Source organism: Ovis canadensis, chromosome 25, assembly GCF_042477335.2.
Source record: "Ovis canadensis isolate MfBH-ARS-UI-01 breed Bighorn chromosome 25, ARS-UI_OviCan_v2, whole genome shotgun sequence".
Lineage (NCBI taxonomy): Eukaryota > Metazoa > Chordata > Mammalia > Artiodactyla > Bovidae > Ovis > Ovis canadensis.
This window is the reverse complement of record NC_091269.1, coordinates 37,010,198-37,030,708: the sequence shown is the minus strand read 5'-3', so window position 1 is coordinate 37,030,708 and position 20,511 is coordinate 37,010,198. Positions and strand designations below refer to the sequence as shown.

Below are 20,511 nucleotides of genomic sequence, written 5' to 3'. Positions count from 1 at the left end.
GAGCTTTTTCCCAACCCATTTTACATATTTTCCAGTGTTTTTAGCAATTTCAGAAATTTTTTGTATTACCAAGTTCCCCAGCAGTCAAATTTGTGCTTTTAGACCTTTCTTTAAGGATATTTACCTATTTTTGGCTAGAAGTTGCTTTCACTGTTTTCTAGAACATTCATGTGTAATTTATGTATTTTCAAAGTGTTATCCTGTTTATCATCTCTTTATTTGAAAAAGGCTCCATTGTACATATTGGAGCTTTTGAGGGGGGAGGGGGCAGTATTCTTTCCTTTGGCTGAGCGCCAAAGAATTGATGCTTTTGAACTGGGGTGTTGGAGAAGACTCCTGAGAGTCCCTTGGACTGTAAGGAGATCCAACCAGTCCATTCTGAAGGAGATCAGCCCTGGGATTCCTTTGGAAGGAATGATGCTAAAGCTGAAACTCCAGTACTTTGGCCACCTCATGTGAAGAGTTGACTCTTTGGAAAAGACTGTGATGCTGGGAGGGATTGGGGGCAGGAGGAGAAGGGGACGGCAGAGGATGAGATGGCTGGATGGCATCATGGACTCGATGGATGTGAGTCTGAGTGAATTCCAGGAGTTGGTGATGGACAGGGAGGCCTGGCATGCTGTGATTCATGGGATCGCAAAGAGTCGGACACAACTGAGTGATTGAACAGAACAGAAGAGATTCTTTCCTTTTAGGTATTTTTCTGTGATTTAAATAATTTATTAAGTTATTTAAATTTTGTAAGTAAAAGTCATCTTAGAATTTTTGTTCTGTAATCAGGTTTCTGAATAATGAATTAATTTTCTAAAAATGTCATAATTTAAAAGTATCTGTGATATCTGCATTTATATACATACATACAATACCTTATTATAATAAATACAATTGTAATGAAAGCTTTGTTTTTAACAATGTATTTTTTAAAAAGAGTCCACCAATAACCCACTGACTTTAATATTGACTGCCATAATACTCAGAAAGGAATTTACGCCGTCCCTTGGAGCTTAATTGCAATGGTATTTAACTTAAAATATATACAAATAAACTATAAATATGTAAATACCATCCATCAAATAGTACTAGTCACTTCATGAAAACAAGTCACTTACTGCTCATTGTCGTAATTTATAAGACTGCAGATTACTGCTGCAATTGCAAAAAAGAGAAAAGAAATATTCCCAATGCTTTTTACTATCAGTCAGTCATTTGTGGGGGGCTTTCCAGGTGGCTCAGAGGTAAAGAATCCACCTTCCAATTCGGAAGACTCGGGTTTGATCCCTGTGGAAGGGAATCACAAACCACTCCAGTATTCTTGCCTGGAAAATCCCATTTTCAGAGGAACCTGGTGGGTTATACTCCATGTGATCACAGGACTTAGTCAGACAGGACTAAGCGATTGAGCATGCATACATGGACACACACACACATTTCTTCTAGTTTAATTAATATTTCCAGTCATGTATTTACATTCATGCTTTTTTCTTTACTTCAGATCTTAAATTATTTTTATCACGTGCCTAGCAAAATGAATAATTGTAAATTAAATTACCAGTTTTCCAAGACAGAAAAATTCCAGTTTCTCTTAGAAAATTCTTACAGGAATAAATCATAGGAAAACCTTTTTATATAACTACCAAAAAATTTGGGCTTCAGTTTCCTGAGAAGTACAGTGATTTAAACTTCACTAGTTCTGAGTTTTGGCATCCCACTCCAGCACTCTTGCCTGGAAAATCCCATGGATCGAGGAGCCTGGTAGGCTGCAGTCCATGGGGTCGCTAAGAGTCGGACACTACTGAGCGACTTCACTGTCAATTTTCACTTTCATGCATTGGAGCAGGAAATGGCAACCCACTCCAGTGTTCTTGCCTGGAGAATCCCAGGGACGGGGGAGCCTGGTGGGCTGCCGTCTATGGGGTCGCACAGAGTCGGACACGACTGAAGCAACTTAGCAGCAGCAGCAGTTCTGAGTTTTTGGTAAGTGAGCCGAAGTTTATTATATATTAAAATATAGAAATAACAAAGGTATTAAATCAATTTAAATATACATAGTAAAAATAAGGAGATTAAAAGAATGAGAAGACAGACCATAGACTAGGAGAAAGGTATTTGCAAAAGAAAAGACATGTCTGACAAAAGACTGTGCTGTTGAACCCAAGTTCATGTGTCCTACACACAGTGAGGCCAAACAAACCGAAATGTCAGAGTTTGGAGCAGAGGAAGATTTATTGCAGGGAAAACAAGGAGAACAGGCTGTTCATGCTCAGAAGGACCAGATGAACTCTCCTGTGGCTTTCATGGAAGAGTTTTTAAAGATAGCATTTGGGCTGAGAGCTCCAGGGTACATGACTATTTTTGATTGATTGCTGGTAAGGTAACAGGGTGGTGTTTCAGGGATCTTAGTCATCAGCCTTCTTGTTGTAACCAGTCTAGGGGCTACATGATTGCTGTCAACTTGTAATCACATCCTCCACCTGGGCAGGGATCTTAGATCCTGTAGAACTACTTAAAGATATGCATCAGATAGTTAGGTATATCCCTTGAGGAGGAACTGGGTCTCTGTTTTGTTGCTGAACCATTGTTTCTTAAATACTTTTTTTGTTTGTTTCTGCATTTTCTCACTTCCCTAATTATTAACTGCTTTAACTGTTCTTCAGAACTCAGAAAGGTCTAGGAGACTAAAGACTTACTCTGCACACAAAAAGGGAGAACACAGAAAGGCTTTTATACCCAAAAGGGCCTCACAGGATCCTGCTACTTTTCAACACCACCCTTTTATTTGATACTATTCAGTCTAGAGGGGAAAAGGTGTCGGGCAAGAAAGGCAGTGATGTTTTGGATAGAGACAGAGGTTAATCATACGCTGTGCAGGGGAATTCGGTTTTAAGGGTGCTTGGTTTCAACTTTTGTCCAAAATATACAAAGAACTCCTGAAACTCAACAGTAAGAAAACTGGTTAAGAAATGAGTAAAAGAAGCCCATCAAAGAAGCTTTAGAGATGGCAAATATGCATGTGAAAATATGTTGAACATCAGATGTCATTCAGTTCAATTAAATTGCTCTGTCGTGTCCGACTCTGTAACCCCATGAATCGCAGCACGCCAGGCCTCCCTGTCCATCACCAACCCCCGGAGTTCACCCAAACTCATTTCCATCGAGTCGGTGATGCCATCCACCCATCTCATCCTCTGTCATCCCCTTCTCCTCTTGCCCGCAATTCCTCCCAGCATCAGGGTCTTTTCCAATGAGTCAACTATTCGCATGAGGTAACCAAAGTATTGGAGTTTCAGCTTTCGCATCAGTCCTTCCAAAGAACACCCAGGATTGATCTTGTTTAGAATGGACTGATTGGATCTCCTTGCAGTCCAAGGGACCCTCAAGAGTCTTCTCCAACACCACAGTTCAAAAGCATCGATTCTTCGGCACTCAGCTTTCTTCATAGTCCAAATCTCACATCCATACATGATCCCTGGAAAAACCATACTCTTGACTAGACAGACCTTTGTTGGCAAAGTAATGTCTCTGCTTTTGAATATACTATCTAGGTTGGTCATAACTTTCCTTCCAAGGAGTAAGCGTCTTTTAATTTCATGGCTGCAGTCACCATCTGCAGTGATTTTGGAGCCCAAAGGAATAAAGTCTGACACTGTTTCCACTGTTTCCCCATCTATTTCCCATGAAGTGATGGGACGGGATGCCATGATCTTCGTTTTCTGAATGTTGAGCTTCAAGCTAACTTTTTCACTCTCCTCTTTTACTTTCATTGAGAGGTTTTTTAGTTCCACTTCACTTTCTGCCATTAGGGTGGTGTATTCTGCATATCTGAGGTTATTGATGTTTCTCCTGGCCATTTTGATTTCAGCTTGTGCTTCTTACAGCCCAGCGTTTCTCATGAGGTACTCTGCATATAAATTAAATAAGCAGGGTGACAATATACAGCCTTGACATACTCCTTTTCCTATTTGGAACCAGTCTGTTGTTCCATGTCCAGTTCTAACTGTTGCTTTCTAACCTGCATATGGGTTTCTCAAGAGGCAGGTCAGGTGGTCTAGAATTCCCATCTCTTTCAGAATTTTCCAGTTCATCGTGATCCACACAGTCAAGGCTTTGGCATAGTCAGTAAAGCAGAAATGTTTTTCTGGAACTCTCTTGCTTTTTCCATGATCCAGCGGATGTTCGCAATTTGATCTCTGGTTCCTTTGCCTTTTCTAAAACCAGCTTGAACATCTGGAAGTTCACGGTTCACATATTGCTGAAGCTTGGCTTGGAGAATATTGAGCATTACTTTACTAGCATGTGAGATGAGTGCAATTGTGTGGTAGTTTGAGCATTCTTTGGCATTGCCTTTCTTTTGGATTGGAATGAAAACGGACCTTTTCCAGTCCTGTGGCCATTGCTGAGTTTTCCAAATTTGCTGGCATATTGAATACAGCACTTTCACAGCATCATATTTCAGGATCTGAAATAGCACAACTGGAATTCCATCACCTCCACTAGCTTTGTTCATAGTGATGCTTTCTAAGGCCCACTTGACTTCACTTTCCAGGATGTCTGGCTCTAGGTAAGTGATCACTGTGTCGTGATTATCTTGGTCGTGAAGATCTTTTTTTGTACAGTTCTGTGTATTCTTGCCACCTCTTCTTGATATCTTCTGCTTCTGTTAGGTCCAGACCATTTCTGTCCTTTATCGAGCCCATGTTCATATGAAATGTTGCCTCGGTATCTCTAATTTTCTTGAAGAGATCTCTAGTCTTTCCCATTCTGTTCTTTTCCTCTATTTCTTTGCATTGATCGCTGAGAAAGGCTTTCTTATCTTCCCTTGGTATTCTTTGGAACTCTGCATTCAGATGCTTATATCTTTTCTTTTCTCCTTTGCCTTTTGCATCTTTTCTTTTCTCAACTATTTGTATGGTCTCCTCAGACAGCCATTTTGCCTTTTTGCATTTCTTTTTGGGGGGGATGGTCTTGATCCCTGCCTCCTCTACCATGTCAGGAGCCTCAGTCCATTGTTCTCCATGCACTCTATCAGGTCTAATCCCTTGAATCTATTTGTCACTTCCACTGCATAATCATAAGAGATTTGATTTAGGTCATATGTGAATGGACTAGTGGTTTTCCCTACTTTCTTCAGTTTAAGTCTAATTTTGACAGTAAGGATTTCATGATCTGAGCCACAGTCAGCTCCTGGTCTTGTTTTTGCCGACTGTTTAGAGCTTCTCCATCTTTGGCTGCAAAGAATATAATCAGTCAGATTTCATTATTGAACATATGGTGATGTCCATGTGTAGAATCTTCTCTTGTGGTGGTGGTCTTTTTTTTTTTATCTTTTACATTTTTGGCAGAAGACACATAAGATCATGATAGGTATCCCCAATGAATGCCTATTTTAAAGGTGACATAGCTATCAATACATAGATGAGATAATCTGAGCTCAGTGAATCATTCGACTCCTTGGTGTTTCCTTGTCTTCAGTTTCTCCATATCCCCTTTATGTTCTCCTGGTGTCCAAAATGCCACGCACAATTCTTGCACCCTGTTGTAATTGTATCTTAGGAACTTGTACATCCCATTTTTTCCTGTTGTCTAGAGGAGAATTAGATATTATACAGACAAATACAACATATACACATTTATAGCAATTTATTATGCCATATACATCCTACCCATAAATTAAATTCTTAAGTAACAATGATGTTAGCAGGTGATACTCTTTTGATAAACACTGAAAACTCTTGCTCTTCTTTAATATTTAAAATTTTGAAATATCTTTCACAGTCAGAGCTCTTTCATATTTTGAAGTGTGTCCACAACCTTTTATGTTATAGTGTCCTATATAAATGAATACTCTCTGCATGGAGGAATGCTTCGTTTCTGAGATATTACCACTTCATAACATAGCTCATCCCATTCTGCTTAGCTAAAATTGATACAAAGCTTTTCCTGACATTGAACCAGCTAGACATAACTTCCATATATTGAACCTACTTTATCCTCTGGGCACTGTTTCTTAAAGTCTTTTGGGTCAGGGACTCCTTAGAAAATCTGATAGATTGTATCAAGAACTCTTTTCCCAGGGGGAAAATTTTTCTAACATTCATAAATTTTTAACAATTTGAAGGATTTGGGGGACCCTTGAAGGGTTTAAAAATAAAAACAGGTTTAGATCCTCAGCTATCGAACAACATAATGTCACTTTTTTCTTGTATGTTAAAGCATAATAACCACCTTAGGCTAAACATTTCTGGTTCCTTTAACTAGTCTAACATACCTTGATTTTAGACAGACTTTTGCTATCCATGTCACCTACTTTTATCTTTTTTAATATCGATATCTTTCTAAATGGGATTACTTTAATCTTCATTTGAAATTATCTCAATCACTGGAACTGTAATTCATACATTGAGAACACTGTAATAGCAAGTTTAGCATTCACATCATAGTACATTCTTGCCTTATACCGAGTTTCTGTTTAGCTTCACCTTTGCATCATCCACAAATTTCTAAGACAGTGCTTAACACAGTGTTGATATTACAGTGACTATTTGTGGAATGAATAAAACTTCTAATCCTTTTTTGCATCAAAAGGGGCCAAACAAGTTTTACTGCATAGTATAGTAATGTATGCCTGTGAGGGATGGGATGGGAGTGTGTGTTGCATCATACTTAAGTAGTGGCTTTTTGGAACCTAAACTGTGGATTTAACATTTACTCTTGTTAATTTCGTTGTTACAAGAGCAGTTAGTTCCTTTATTTTCTAGATTTAGAGGTCAAGGAAAACAAACAAAAACATTCTTACTGTCGGTATATAATGTGCGCGGTAGATGTGTAGCACGTTATAGGGGCTGTACACACGTTTGATAACTGAATGAATAATTGTCATGCATTTATGTTAATAATGACTAAGGCATGTAATTTGAGAGCTGGATTCCGTTCGTAAATGCATTATGTTTTTTCTAATTGAAGTGTAATTGATTCACAATGTTGTGTCACTTTCTGCTGCACAGCAACGGGATTTAGCATACATACGCATTCTGTTCCATATTCTTCTCCATTAGGGTTCGTCACAAGGCACTGAGTGTAGTTGCGTGTGCTGTTCGGTAGGACCTTGTTGTCCATTCGTTTTGTGTGCGCCGCAGGTCTTCTCTGTCTGAACCTGTTTTGTAGATAAGCCCATCTGTGTCATATTCAGGTTCCACATATAACTGTTACCATTCTAGAGGTGAGTGCCTTACAGTGTATCTTCATGTTTATTTTCTAGATGTCAGGATAAAGCACTTAACCTTAATGTGCCCTGTCTCCCCCCACCCCCCAAATTGCTATCATTGATCAAACATGATACAAGATTGTGAGGTAATTTGGGGCCGTCACCTCTGTGGACTGGAAAAAATACATTTTGTTTCACACCTCTTTGGATCACAATCTTCAGCCAACTAATTCCTGGTTCATAGTTCATGTTACCTGGGAAATTATTTTGCTCCTTCACAGCCAGTTTTAATCAGCTTGGAAATCTTTTTTGTTGAATGATTAACTGTACTTCTGGCTCTTTGTATCTGCCCTTGAACTTCCTCTGTTTCTCCTATTGAGTAGAAAGTAAGGAACAGTAATGATTGGATTACTTGTACTTTTTAAGCATCAAGAAAAGCCACTATTGTGGTTACATTGTTTACTCTTTGGGCTCCATTCGTTCTTTTCCTTTAATCTAGGGATGTAGCATTGTCGCTTTCTGAGCCTGCTTCTTTGACTGCTGTGGTATCTTTAGGAATCCAAGGCATCTTTAAACAGGTATCTGTGCATAATACAAAAGAGCTTATCCCCCACCAGCCCTCTCTCTCTTTAGTTGCTAAGTTGTGTTTGACTCTTGGGATCCCATGGACTGTAGCCTGCCAGGCTCCTCTGTGCATGAGATTCTCCAGGCAAGAATACTGGAGTGGACTGCCATTTCCTTCTAGATGATTTGAATTTGAGAACCTGGTGTGTGAAATTGATCTCTACATGATTCTCATATCACCAAACTGATAATGAACAGCTTTCCAATGTAAAGCTATTGAAAAGCTATTTAAAGACCCTGTGCTTTCTGAGAGAGTAGAAGGTTGAGTTATTGAAGTGATAATGAGACTGGTCTGTCAAGAGACTTTCTGAGCCCTGAACTGGGGCACTTTATCTTGAGATATGATCACTCTAGGCTAGATGTGGTCAGCCAACATTCATGGATCCATCCATGAAGCAATGATTCTCAAAGCTGACTGAACCTCACATTTAACTCAAATAGCATTTTAAAACTGCGGATTCCTAGGCCTGTTGTGTGTTCTTTTATTTGAGGTATAGCCACAGGGGGAGACACAGGAGCCACAGGAAAACAGAGTTTGTTTTACTCAGAGGTCCTGGAGAGATGAAGTCACTGTGTGCCGCAGGGAGAAAGCTCAAGCAGCAGATGGGGCGCCAAAAGAGTGCACAAGGACCTGCAGGCTAGTGTCCTTCTTGGGGGTGTAGGGGGAGGTCAGTTGGATTACCCAAGTAGAAGAGCCAAGATTTCATTGGTGCTTTTGAATGTTACTAGGTCATGGTCAGAGGAAGGCAGGAAAGGGAAATTGTGGCAGAAGCCAACCTTATCATCCAGGTATACTTATCATACCTTATCATCCACCCTGCTCACCTGGCTTACAGCCTGTTTGTTGATATGCTGATGCAGTGGGGGAAAGGTTTTAAAAATGAAGTTTTAAAAATATTTACAATAAAGTGCCACATCCTCAGAGTTTTTAATTGAGTGTATGATCAGGGTTAAAGCTTACAAATGCATTTTCTTGGAAGAGTCTCAGATGATCTTGGAAATCCCTGATATTATGATGCAAAATTCTAGGTTGTCGTGTTTCTTTGGACCTATAGCTTTCATCAGACTAAGAGAGTACACTGACCCCAAAGAGGTTGCATTAAGAGCACTTCCTTGATCCAGTGGCCCTCAGACTTTAAGGTGCTCCAGAGTTACCCACCACTTGTTAAAAACAGGTTGCTAGGCTCTCCAGCCAGGAATTTTGATCCTGGTAGTGGTGGAGCCTGAGAATCTTCATTTTAAACTAGATGGTTGGCACTGTCCATGGAGCTAGATGGTGGAGGGCGGTCCTTTGAGAACCTCTGTTTCAGGACTTGACTGACACCACTCTTGCCTTCAGCATTAAGCTCTGGAAGTAAAGTATATTCTTCAGGATTCTTCACCAATTAATGTAGTAATAAACTTAATGAAGCATACTGAAGCACAGTCTAGCTCACTAATATAAGAGAATGGTAAAGAAAACTCCCTCCTTTCTGACAAAGCAAGTGGCAGTGGAAAGTATGTAGTGTTTTTAGTTGTTGTTCAGTCACCCAGTCGTGTCCGACTCTTTGTGACCCCATAGACTGCAGCACACCAGACCGCCCTGTCCCTTACCATCTCCCGGAGTTTGCCCAAGTTCATCTTCATTGCATAGGTGGTGCCGTCCAGCCATCTCAGTCTCGAATGCCCTCTTCTCCTGCCCTCGACCTTTCCTAGCATCCGAGTTTTCCACTTGAGTCGTCTGCTTGCATCAGATCACCAAAATACTGGAGCTTCAGCTTCAGCATCAGTCCTTCCAGTGAATACTCAGAGTTGATCTCCCTTAAGATTGACTGATTTGAAATCCTTGCTGTCCAAGGGACTTTCAGGAGTTTTCTCCAGCACCACAGTTCGAAGGAATCGATTCTTTGGCCTTCTGCCTTGGCCCAGCTCTTACAACCATACGTGACCACTTGGAAGACCATAGCCTTTACTATAGTGACCTTTGTCTGCAGAGTAATGTCTCTGCTTTTCAACAACTGTCTAGGTTTGTCATCGCTTTCCTGCTGAGAAACAGTCGTCTTCTGATTTCATGGCTGCAGTCACCGTCTGCAGTGATTCTGGAGCCTTAATATTTAGTCTTTAAGCCAGCTCTTCCACTCTCCTCCTTCATCCTCAAGAAACTCTTTAGTTCTTCTTCACTTTCTGTGATTAGAGTGGTATCATGCGCATATCTGAGGTGGTGGTTGTTTCTCCCCCCTATCTTGATTCTGGCTTGTAACTCATCCAGCCCTGGCATTTCTCATGATGTGCTCAGCATGTAGGTTAAACAAACAGGGTGACAGCAGATAGCTCTATCATACTCCTTTCTCTATCTTGAACCAATTAGTTCTTCCATACAGGGTTCTAACTGTTGCTTCTTGACCCCCATACAGGTTTCTCAGGAGACAGATAAGGATGGTCTGGGATTCTCATCTCTTTTAAGAGATTTGCTTTATATCAGTCAGTTCAGTTCAGTTGCTCAGTGGTCTTTGTGACCTTGTGGACTGCGGCACACCAGGCTTCCCTTGTCCATCACCAACTCCCAGAGCTTACTCAGACTCACATCCACCGGGTCAGTGATGCCATCCAACCATCTCATCCTCTGTCATCCCCTTCTCCGTCTGCCTTCAGTTTTTCCCAGCATCGGGGTCTTTTCCAATGAGTCAGTTCTTTGCATCAGGTGGCCAAAGTATTGGGAGTTTCAGCTTCAGCATGAGTCCTTCCAGTGAATATTCAGGACTGATTTCCTTTAGGGTTGACATATATATTGCTTTATATATTATAGTATAAAATAAGCTAGTTAATCCCCTCCCCCTTTCCATCTCCTAACCAGTGACCATTAGTTTTTTCTCTCTATATGTGGGTCTGCTTTTTTTTTTCTATTCACCGTGCTAAGTCGCTTCAGTTGTGTCTGACCCTGTGCCACCCCATGGACTGCAGCCTGCCAGGCTCCTCAGTCTGTGGGATTCTCCAGGCAAGACTGCTGGAGTGGCTTGCCATTTCCTTCTCCATTATATTCACTAGTTTGTTGTTATTTTAGCACTTGCTTCCTTATGTAGTGTTTCTTCCCATTAGAGTAGAAAAATTCATAGTTCCATGACCATTTAAGTGGTTTGATTTTTTTTTAACTAAATAATGTAACTTTATAAGTGTGCTCATGTTATCCAAGGCCAAGGTAGAATACACTCAAAGTTAAAATATAAAATATAGTTTGATGTAAATATACTGGGAAGTAGGAAAGATCATCCTAAGGATTCTGGGATTAGGAAAACTTGTTCCACTTTAAAAAACTCCTAAAAGCAGGTGGTAAGTAGTCAATGTAGAGAAGCTATCTCTGAGGAGAAAGCAACTTCTCAGGGAGTTTTGAAAGTGGTAAAACACCACTAAATCCATGGGAGTCCCAAAGAAGTTTATTTGCTCAGACTGCTTACGGGCTGCTGAAACTTTGAAGGAAACTAAGATCCTGTAAGGAATCTTTATTATCTATGAAGAGTCTAATTGTGATAATTTCCTTTCTGTATAGAGATAAACTTAAGCAAAAAGCTTCTGTGCATCACTAATGGGTCTTACCTTTTTCCCTTCCCACTTAGCCTTGGGACTTTGGTTGCCTCATCCTCTTAGAGGAAGATGTCCTCAATGGAATAGGAACTGATCTAAATTAAGAAAACAGAGCTTTAGAAGGGAGGGAGTTTGTTTAAAGGATGTATAGCAAAATTACATTATATATTAACCTGAAATTAGATAATGGGTATTCCTTTTCTCTGGGGGGGATTTTTGTTTTGTTTTTGTGGGGTTTTTTGCAATATAACTTTCAGTTGTCCTGTAATATATTAGAAGGGAAGGGAAGTTCATTTTGAGTGACTCATAATTTGATAGTAATTCAAAGAAAATACTTAAATGCCAAAGTCTTTAAGTTCTCTGTTCTGTTGTAGTCTTTTTACTTGGCATTGTAGTTAGTATTTTGTTATTTCAGGGCTGTCAAAATTTGGCATAAGTTATCAATACTTACTGAAATATGCTTGAAATTTTTATAACTTTGATATTACCATATTTTGAATCTAAATAGTTAAGCATATATGATAATTATCACCTAAAATGTGTTAATTTTTAAAATAACCAAAATAGTTAATGTATTATACTTAATGGAGATTGTGAATTCCCCTTGTTAGTTGAAAACTTCAGCTTCCAGATTGTTGCTAACATCATCAGTGTTTTTAACAAACAAGGATATAATGGAGAAATAATTGTAGAGGACTTGTGCTGCACAAGTAACAGATGTTTGCCATACAGAAGTTCTCAAAACCAAGTAGATACCATATTAAAGTTTCCAAGAGTACAAGCGGTGAAATGATTAAGAAAAATGAGAAAAAATATTTTTAAATGTTTTCTTTAGCTTAACTTTGAATTTCTTTTGTGATTTTCTGGTTATTAACATTTTAACACATGTTTTGCATTTATGGTTGAGTTGACTTAATTTTGTAATATTTTTTATTCTCACAAAATTACATTTACTTTTTCATCATAAGAGATAAAAGGATCTGTGGAGTACAGAAATTTCTGTGTCATGAAAGTCTCCGACATAGTTTTATTTTTACCAAGCAGAGCAAGTCTTGGTTGATTTAGTCTGAAATGGGAAATGTTACTTTTTACTTTGCATTCTGCCACCTTAAGTCAATAAGGTGAACATGAACATTCAGCGGTACTCTTTTTATGCTTTTTTACATGCAAAAGTAGCAGTAGCAGCATTTATGAAAAGTTTGGTTTAGTTTTGTTCATCTTCAATTTGCTCTTAAACATTAAGCTGCTTAAAGAATACAGTATTAGAATCTTAGAATTTGAAAATGTCTTTGATATTTCATGAACAACCCTTTGCCAAAGCCAGGAATGGGATCCTTCAGTGACAAGCTAGTCAAGTTAGTTTTCATCCAGATTCTTGATTGCTTCTAGTTATTGGAAGGTCACTACTTCATAAGTCTATGTTGGTTTGATAGTGTTTAATTATTAAAAATTTGTATGTTCTTTGTGTTGAGCTAGAATTGGCTTCCTGGAAATTTTGCTTATAAGCTTCTTTCTTTTCAAATTACCCAACCCTTTAAATAATTGTATATAATTAAATGTTGTTTGTTCATTCTTTCAAATGATTCTAATAATCCATGATTTTAAAGTGTCGAACATCTTTGTTTGTAATTGTTCCTCTTTTATGTCCCAAATTGAACAAGATATTCCGACATTGTTCAACCAATGTAAAGTCTAAAGGGACCAGTACCTCCCTTGGTCTGGGTACTTTGTGTCAAAATTTTGATTTATCCCCCACTCTGTCCTTTCTTTTTAAAAATACATAACTTCTCTTGGCTTAGTGTCTTGAAATCCTCCAGGACTCTTTTCACATGAATTTCTAGGAATCTGGATCTCTCTTACATTCTACCTGTGTAGTTGATTTTTTTTTTTTAACTTAAAAATAGAACCTAAATTTTTGACTATTAAATTTGAGAGTAATCCTTAACTCCACTTTTCTTGATCATTTTAAAATCTAGGTCTTAATTGCATTTTTGGTAAGATTTATTTTGGAATAATTCTGTCATATTAATTTGTAAATAAAGGTAGCCTTCAAGTGATAGTGTGTAAGATGAAAGATGAAGGGATTGTATATGTTAAAAGTAATACTGTTATTCAGTACTGTTTAACTAGATGTAAATGTACCAAGAACCGTCATGTAGCCCACATTTCATTGATTTACCTACGGTAGAGTTTCTTCATAAAAGTAACCTTTGTTTTTACTAAAAGACAAATTACTCTCAGTGAATATATTTGGCTCTTAGTAATCACTGTGTGGGTTTGTTTTTTTTTTTTTTCCTCTTCCATGGTTCTAATTGTCCATCTTGGAGTTTTGCTGAAGTTCATTTGCTAGCATGTATTTTTTTTCTGAATAGCTCCTTTATTTACAAATATTAATAATATAAATAGATAACTTATTTTTAATGTCTTGATAATGTTATTTTTTTCTCCAAAGATTGCCAGTAATGGCTCTGCATTTGTATCTGTCAATTTAATATGCTAACATGTAATTTATCGGAACCCATATAAACTTGGAATTTTGGTTGTTTAACAAAAGAAGGATGATTTTCCTCTGATTTTTGTAATAATGGAAAAGTGAAGAAGGCCTAAATCTCCCAACACTGAGAAAAGGTGTAATGAAAACTTAATGTTTGCTTAAGTATTTATTAGTTAGATATTTTAAATGATGGCAATGTCATAGCATAAAGAGAGCGCTAAGTGGAAAATTGCCTGGCAGTCTAGTGGTTAGGGCTCCCTGTGCTTTCACTGCAGGGGCCTGGGTTCAGTCCCTGTTTGGGGAACTGTCATCCCAAAAGCTGTGTTGCGGACCAAAAAAGAAAGAGAAAAAGAGTACTAAGTGAAATGAGCAACTTATAAAGCATATGTTCCTTAAAACTTGGTAACAAATATACATACTTGTGAAAAAAAGGCCAAAAGGACACATGCTTAACTGACTGAGTTCATGCTTAGAACTATGAGATCCTTTTCTACACTCAATTCTTTTCTTTTCCAAATTATTCTCTAATCTCAACAAACTGGGGAAAATTCTGAAAGAGATGGGAATACCAGATCACCTGACCTGCCTCCTGAGAAAACCGTGGAGGTCAAGAAGCAACAATTAGAACTGGACATGGAACAACAGACTGGTTCCAAATCTAGAAAGGAGTACGTCAAGGCTGTATGTTGTCACCCTGCTTATTTAACTTATATGCAGAGTACCTCATGCCAAATGCCAGGCTGGATGAAGCACAAACTGAAATCAAGATTGCCAGGAAAAATATCAATAACTTCAGATGTGCAGATGACATCACCCTTAGGGCAGAAAGTGAGGAGGAACTAAAGAACCTCTTGATGAAAGTGAAAGAGGAAGTGAAAAGAGGACATTGAAAAAGCTGGCGTATAACTCAACATTCAGAAAACTAAGATCATGGCATCTGGTCCCATCACTTCATGGTAAATAGATGGGGAAACAATGGAAACAGTGACAGACTTTATTTTCCTGGGCTCCAAAATCACTGCAGATAGTGACTGCAGCCATGAAATTAAAAGATGCTTGCTCCTTGGAAGAAAAGCTGCTGCTGCTGCTAAGTCACTTCCGTCATGTCCGACTCTGTGTTCCCCCGTAGACAGCAGCCCACCAGACTCCTCCGTCCCTGGGATTCTCCAGGCAAGAACACTGGAGTGGGTTGCCATTTCCTTCTCCAATGCATGAAAGTGAAAAGCTATGTATGACCAGTCTAAACAGCATATTAAAAAGCTGAGACATTACTTTGCCAACAAAGGTCCATCTAGTCTAAGCTGATTTTTTCAGTAGTCATGTGTGGATATGTGAATGGACTATAAAGAAAGCTGAGCGCCAAAGAATTGATGCTTTTGAACTGTGTTGTTAGAGAAGACTCTTGAGAGTCCCTTGGACTGCAAGGAGATCAAACCAGTTAATCCTAAAGGAAATCAACCCTGCATATTCGTTGAAAGGACTGATGCTGAAGCTGAAGCTTCAATACTTTGGCCACCTGATGCAGAGAACTGACTCATTGGAAAAGACCCTGATGCTGGGGAAGATTGAAGCCAGAAGAAGGTGACGACAGAGGATGAGATAGTTGGATGGCATCACTGACTTGATGGACATGAGTTTTAGCAAGCTCCTGGAGTTGATGATGGACAGGGAGGACTGGTGCGCTGCAGTCAGTGGGGTCACAAAGAGTCAGACACAACTGAACGACTGAACTGAACTGAAAATAATTATTTATAAGGAAAACTAATTTTTTCTAGAAACAGGATCCAATATGTGTTTTGTATGGTTTAGTTTATTTTTAATACCTAGTTTACACTTTTTACATTTAAATATTTTTTTCTTGACAGACATACTAGTGACAAAATAATTAAACTGAAAAACTATTAATATCAGTGTTTTCTCATTGTCTGAAATGCTGTTTTTCAGAAAGAAAGTTAAAGTGAAATTGCTCAGTCGTGTCCAACTCTTTGGCGACCCCATGGACTGTAGCCTATCAGGCTCCTCCGTCTGTGAGATTTTCCAGGCAAGGGTACTGGAGTGAATTGCCATTTCCTTCTCCAGGGGATCTTCCCAACCCAGGGATCGAACCTGGGTCTCCCGCATTGTAGACAGAAGCTTTACCATCTGAGCCACCTGTTTTTCAGAAGTTATCTTTAAAAGCTCCTTTATGTTGAATTGTTTACCTAGTTCTTTTTGATAGGTGCTTGTTCTTTTTGATAATTGAAATAAGTGTCTTTGGTTTCCTCCATTTTACGTTCAAAGTTTAAAGCTTTATTCAGCAGATCGCAAGACACTTTGCTCTCTGCTACCTCATGTCAACAAGCATGAAGAAAACATGGTTCTTTTACACCGTATTACATAGTAAAAGTCATTCATTCAGTTATGAATTCAGAAATCTTGTTTCTAGTTGCAGCGTTTCTTCAAGTATTTTGATAAAAGTCATTTAATCTCCCTGAATGTCCATTTCTTCATCTGTAAAAATGAGAACCTTAGTCACTAAAGTTCCATTTCTGTTTTAACAGCTGTTTTTCTTGTATTTGATTTCCTCATTTTCATTTTATCCCCTCTGATTTGAAAATCCACCTTTATTTTACCCTGAATTCCCATACTTACCTGAAACTATTTTGGGACTTTTTGAACAATCCATTGATTATTATTTATGTGTGTTGTGTTCCAGTTTCACCTTGTTGTATTAATTAAAGCATTAAAAATGTGTTGTATCTTTTATGGCTAGTTCCATATCATTGATTTGTATTTATTCTTTTCTTTCTTTCTAGAACTTGTCTGATTATATTTTCCATAAATTCGATGTGTTTGCTTGCAAAATGTTCTTGATATTTTTATCAGTCATATTAAAATTATGGAATAGTTTTTTTTTTAACATTATTGACAGAGGTTTAAAGGAAAAATATCAGGTATTCAGAATATTATAATATAAGCAAGGGAACCAAAGTAAATCATCAAACATCACTGTATTAATGAATTTGGAGGCAACTATTTCTAAAATTGTAGTGAGACTATTTCTAGTGGTTTTGAAAGAAGCGTGAAAACTTAGCATTTAATTCTAGTTATTTTTGGTTTTATGTGGTTACAGGGTATATCTGTGTCCTCCAGTAGTATATAAAATATAAAAAATATAAAATATAAATAATATAAAAAATATAAAAGCTATAAAATACAGGTTAGAGTAAGATGAAAATTTAGGTCTAAAAATCTATTGCTATAAGTTTTAATTTTATTTCTTGCTGCAATGGATCTTCATTGCTTCACACAGGCTCTCTTCAGCTGCGGCGAGTGGCAGCGCCTCTGATGGGGAGGTGCCACGTGCTTCTCCTTGCGGGTGGCTTCTCTTGGTCTAGGTGCTGGGGCTTCAGCAGTTGCAGCGCTCAGTAGTTGTGGTCCATGGGCTTGGTTGTCCCATGGCATGTGGAATCTTCCCAGACCAGGGATTGGGTCCATGTTACCTGCATTTGACAGGTGGATTCTTGACCATTTGACCCTCAGGGAAGTCCTGGAATTATTTATTAATGGAAAGAAAAATTAGTTACCTTAATGGCATACACCCATGAAGTTGTAGAGGAGAAGGACAGTCAGACCTCCCTACTTCTGTGTTCTGCATATGAGGAGTCAATCAACCATGGATGAAAAATTTCAGAAGAAAAAATACCAAAAGATTCTCAAAAGCAAAACTTGAATTTTTCTTGTGCCTATCAACAATTTTGGGGACTTTCCCGGTGGTTCAGACAGTAAAGAATCTGCCTGCAAGATAGGAGACCCCAGGTTCGATCCCTGGGTTGGGAAGATCCCCTGGAGAAAGGAATGGCAGCCCACTCCAGTATTCTTGCCTGGAGAATTACTTGGACAGACCCCAGGTTCGATCCCTGGGTTGGGAAGATCCCCTGGAGAAAGGAATGGCAGCCCACTCCAGTATTCTTGCCTGGAGAATTACTTGGACAGAATTACTTGGAATTACTTGGACAGAGGAGGCTGGCAGGCTTACAGTCTATTTGGTTGCAGAGTTGAACATGACTGGGCCACTAAAGCTGTCAACTATTTACATAGTATTTATGTTAGGTATTATAAGTAATCTAGAGATGACTTAAAGTATATGGGAGGGTTATATGCAAATACTATTCTATTTCATGTAAGAAACTTGAGCCTTGAAAGATTTTGATATCTTCCTAGACCCTGAAACCAATTCCTTGCCATTACAGAGGAATGATTGTAAGTTAAACCTCATGATTATTGGGAAGAAAAAAGATTGATCAGGGAGATTCTTAAAGAGAAGCCATAGATAGGACAAACAGATAAAACTACTACTCCAGTTAGAGTATGTGCTTTATTAGTACTCAGAAGGACTAGAAGGAAAAGATAAAAGGACACTGAATTCAGCCATAATGCTTATTGAAACACAGAGACTCTTTGCATAGTGCTTTTGTGTTCTCAGCAGTGATTTTTCTTAGTCAACTATATGTCATAAAAATTATGATAAATATTTACAGAGTTAAATGAACACATTCTGTTGTTACATAACTTTCCTCTTACGACTGGGGCACTTTACCCAGGATGTTGTGAAGAAGGGAGGGAAAGGTGTACTAATTCAGGACATCGCACACATACTGGTTGATTGAATGTCCTGCATGCTTAGGGGAGAAAAGAGAGTTAAAAATCAGTGTTAGGTCTGTATCATCTGGATATCCTGGAACTTCATGGTCTGTTGAAGTACACCATGCTACACCGCGTTTGCAGTGCCTGGAATATCTACATAGATATATTAATGTGAAGATGTTAGTCATTAGGGTAATAAACCACAATGCAACAGTTATGCATTTGATTATATATTTTATAGATTAATAGGACAATAGGACATATTGAAAAGTATTTTCCTCAATCTAATCAGCTTCAGATAAGGCCATATCAAGTTCAAATCATTTTTAAATTACTATTGTTTCTCTTATTTTCCTATCCTTGTGTCTGAAAAAGTACTTAAAATGCTAAAGCACTGAAACTTAGAGGTTTTTGGTGTTTTGTATAGTCTGTATACTTGGAGAAATCCACTTGTTTGTTTAGATTTCTGTAAAAGATGTAAAGATGTATCTGTAAAGATGAGGGGTTTCTTTCATGGTTCAAAATAAATGGTACCGAAATGCTAGTTTAACTCTTAATTATATGTATAAAGGTTCTACAATTATTGGAAGGAACAGATTTTCTTCGGATAGCCATACAGTATTGCTTTCCTTTTAGCCTCTGTTTACTTTCTCACCTCTGTTGATTTATTCAGCTTGTAACCTAGAAACCAGCTAAAAAGGAAGGAAGTCAGAGATGTGTATTTCTGGGCAGTAACTGGAGTAGTTTCCTCTTCCTCTAGCCTGGTTTAGCTGCCAGAAAAGACCTTTTACCCAACTGAAAAAAAAAAAAAAAGAAAAAAAAATTTAACTCTTCAACTTCCTTCCTTAATGCATTAAGGAAGGTATAAGCCGCAAGAAGAGCCAGTTTGAAGAATTAAAATGCTGCTCTCCTCAAATTTGTGTTTTTTGCCGTCTGAAAGGTGATATTTAATAACATCTCTTACAAGTTGTAAGAACAAGAGAATTTAAGGAGACATGTTGTAAGAGCTAAGCAACTTACGCTTGCTACCAAATGCTTCCTCAGTATTGTTACTTCAGTATTTTTATTTGTTAGAAATTTGTCAGTGTACCAGACCGAACATACATTTATATATTTATAAAAATATTTGGGTTACTTGCTTAACCATGTCCAACTCTTCACAACCCTATGGACTGTAGCCTACTAGACGACTCTGCCCATGAGATTTCCGAAGCAGGACTACTGTAGTTGGTTGCAGTTCCCTTCTCCAGGGGATCTTCGTGACCCAGGGATTGAACCCTGGTCTCTTGCATTGCAGGTGGATTCTTTACCATCTGAGCCACCAACGAAGCCCTATAAAAATATTTATCAAGCCCAATTTAAACATTAGGAAGATACTTAAGATTTTCAGCTAGTTGCACTTGTAACCTTTATTTATTTCCATTAAGAATCGACTATGTCACAAAGAGTCAGACAGGACTTAGCAACTAAACAACAAAAATGTAGTATTTATGGTAATGGAAAAGTATCTAACTTTAATGTAACCGTGATGTATGAAATAAAAATGAGTGGTTTTTCGGTACTGATGTTATTTTAATTTTATAAAATTATTAAATTGTGTATCACTAGCAATATATAAATACTGTGGCAGTTGTTAAGTATAGTTCTTAAGGATACTTGATTTTGTAGGGCACATAGTACTTGAGGAACAAACATTTTTTTAATAACAACATAGTCAAATCTGAAATTTATGCGAGATTATAAAATGCATCTTGTGAAATATTTAACTCATTCTCTAATATACAGTAAACTGTAGAAAAGTAGTATGCCCTGTTTTAAAATTTGATAGTTTATAATATAATGTAATAACCTGAATCAAATATTTGCTGTTTGTTTTGGGCTCAGAATAAGGCTGCCATATTATTCCAGTTGTTTTTTTTGTAAACTTATATTACACTGAATTCTTTTAATTCCATACATGTTTTATGATCACATCTTCAGTAATTATGAAATGAAATACTGGTATTCT

At 38.0% G+C, this 20,511-nt stretch overlaps 1 protein-coding gene across 22 annotated transcripts in view; it reads left to right on the top strand.

The window, feature by feature from the left end:
* JMJD1C (jumonji domain containing 1C) overlaps positions 1-20,511 on the top strand; it is a 321,872-nt gene that overhangs the window by 208,646 nt on the left and 92,715 nt on the right. The window lies entirely within an intron of this gene.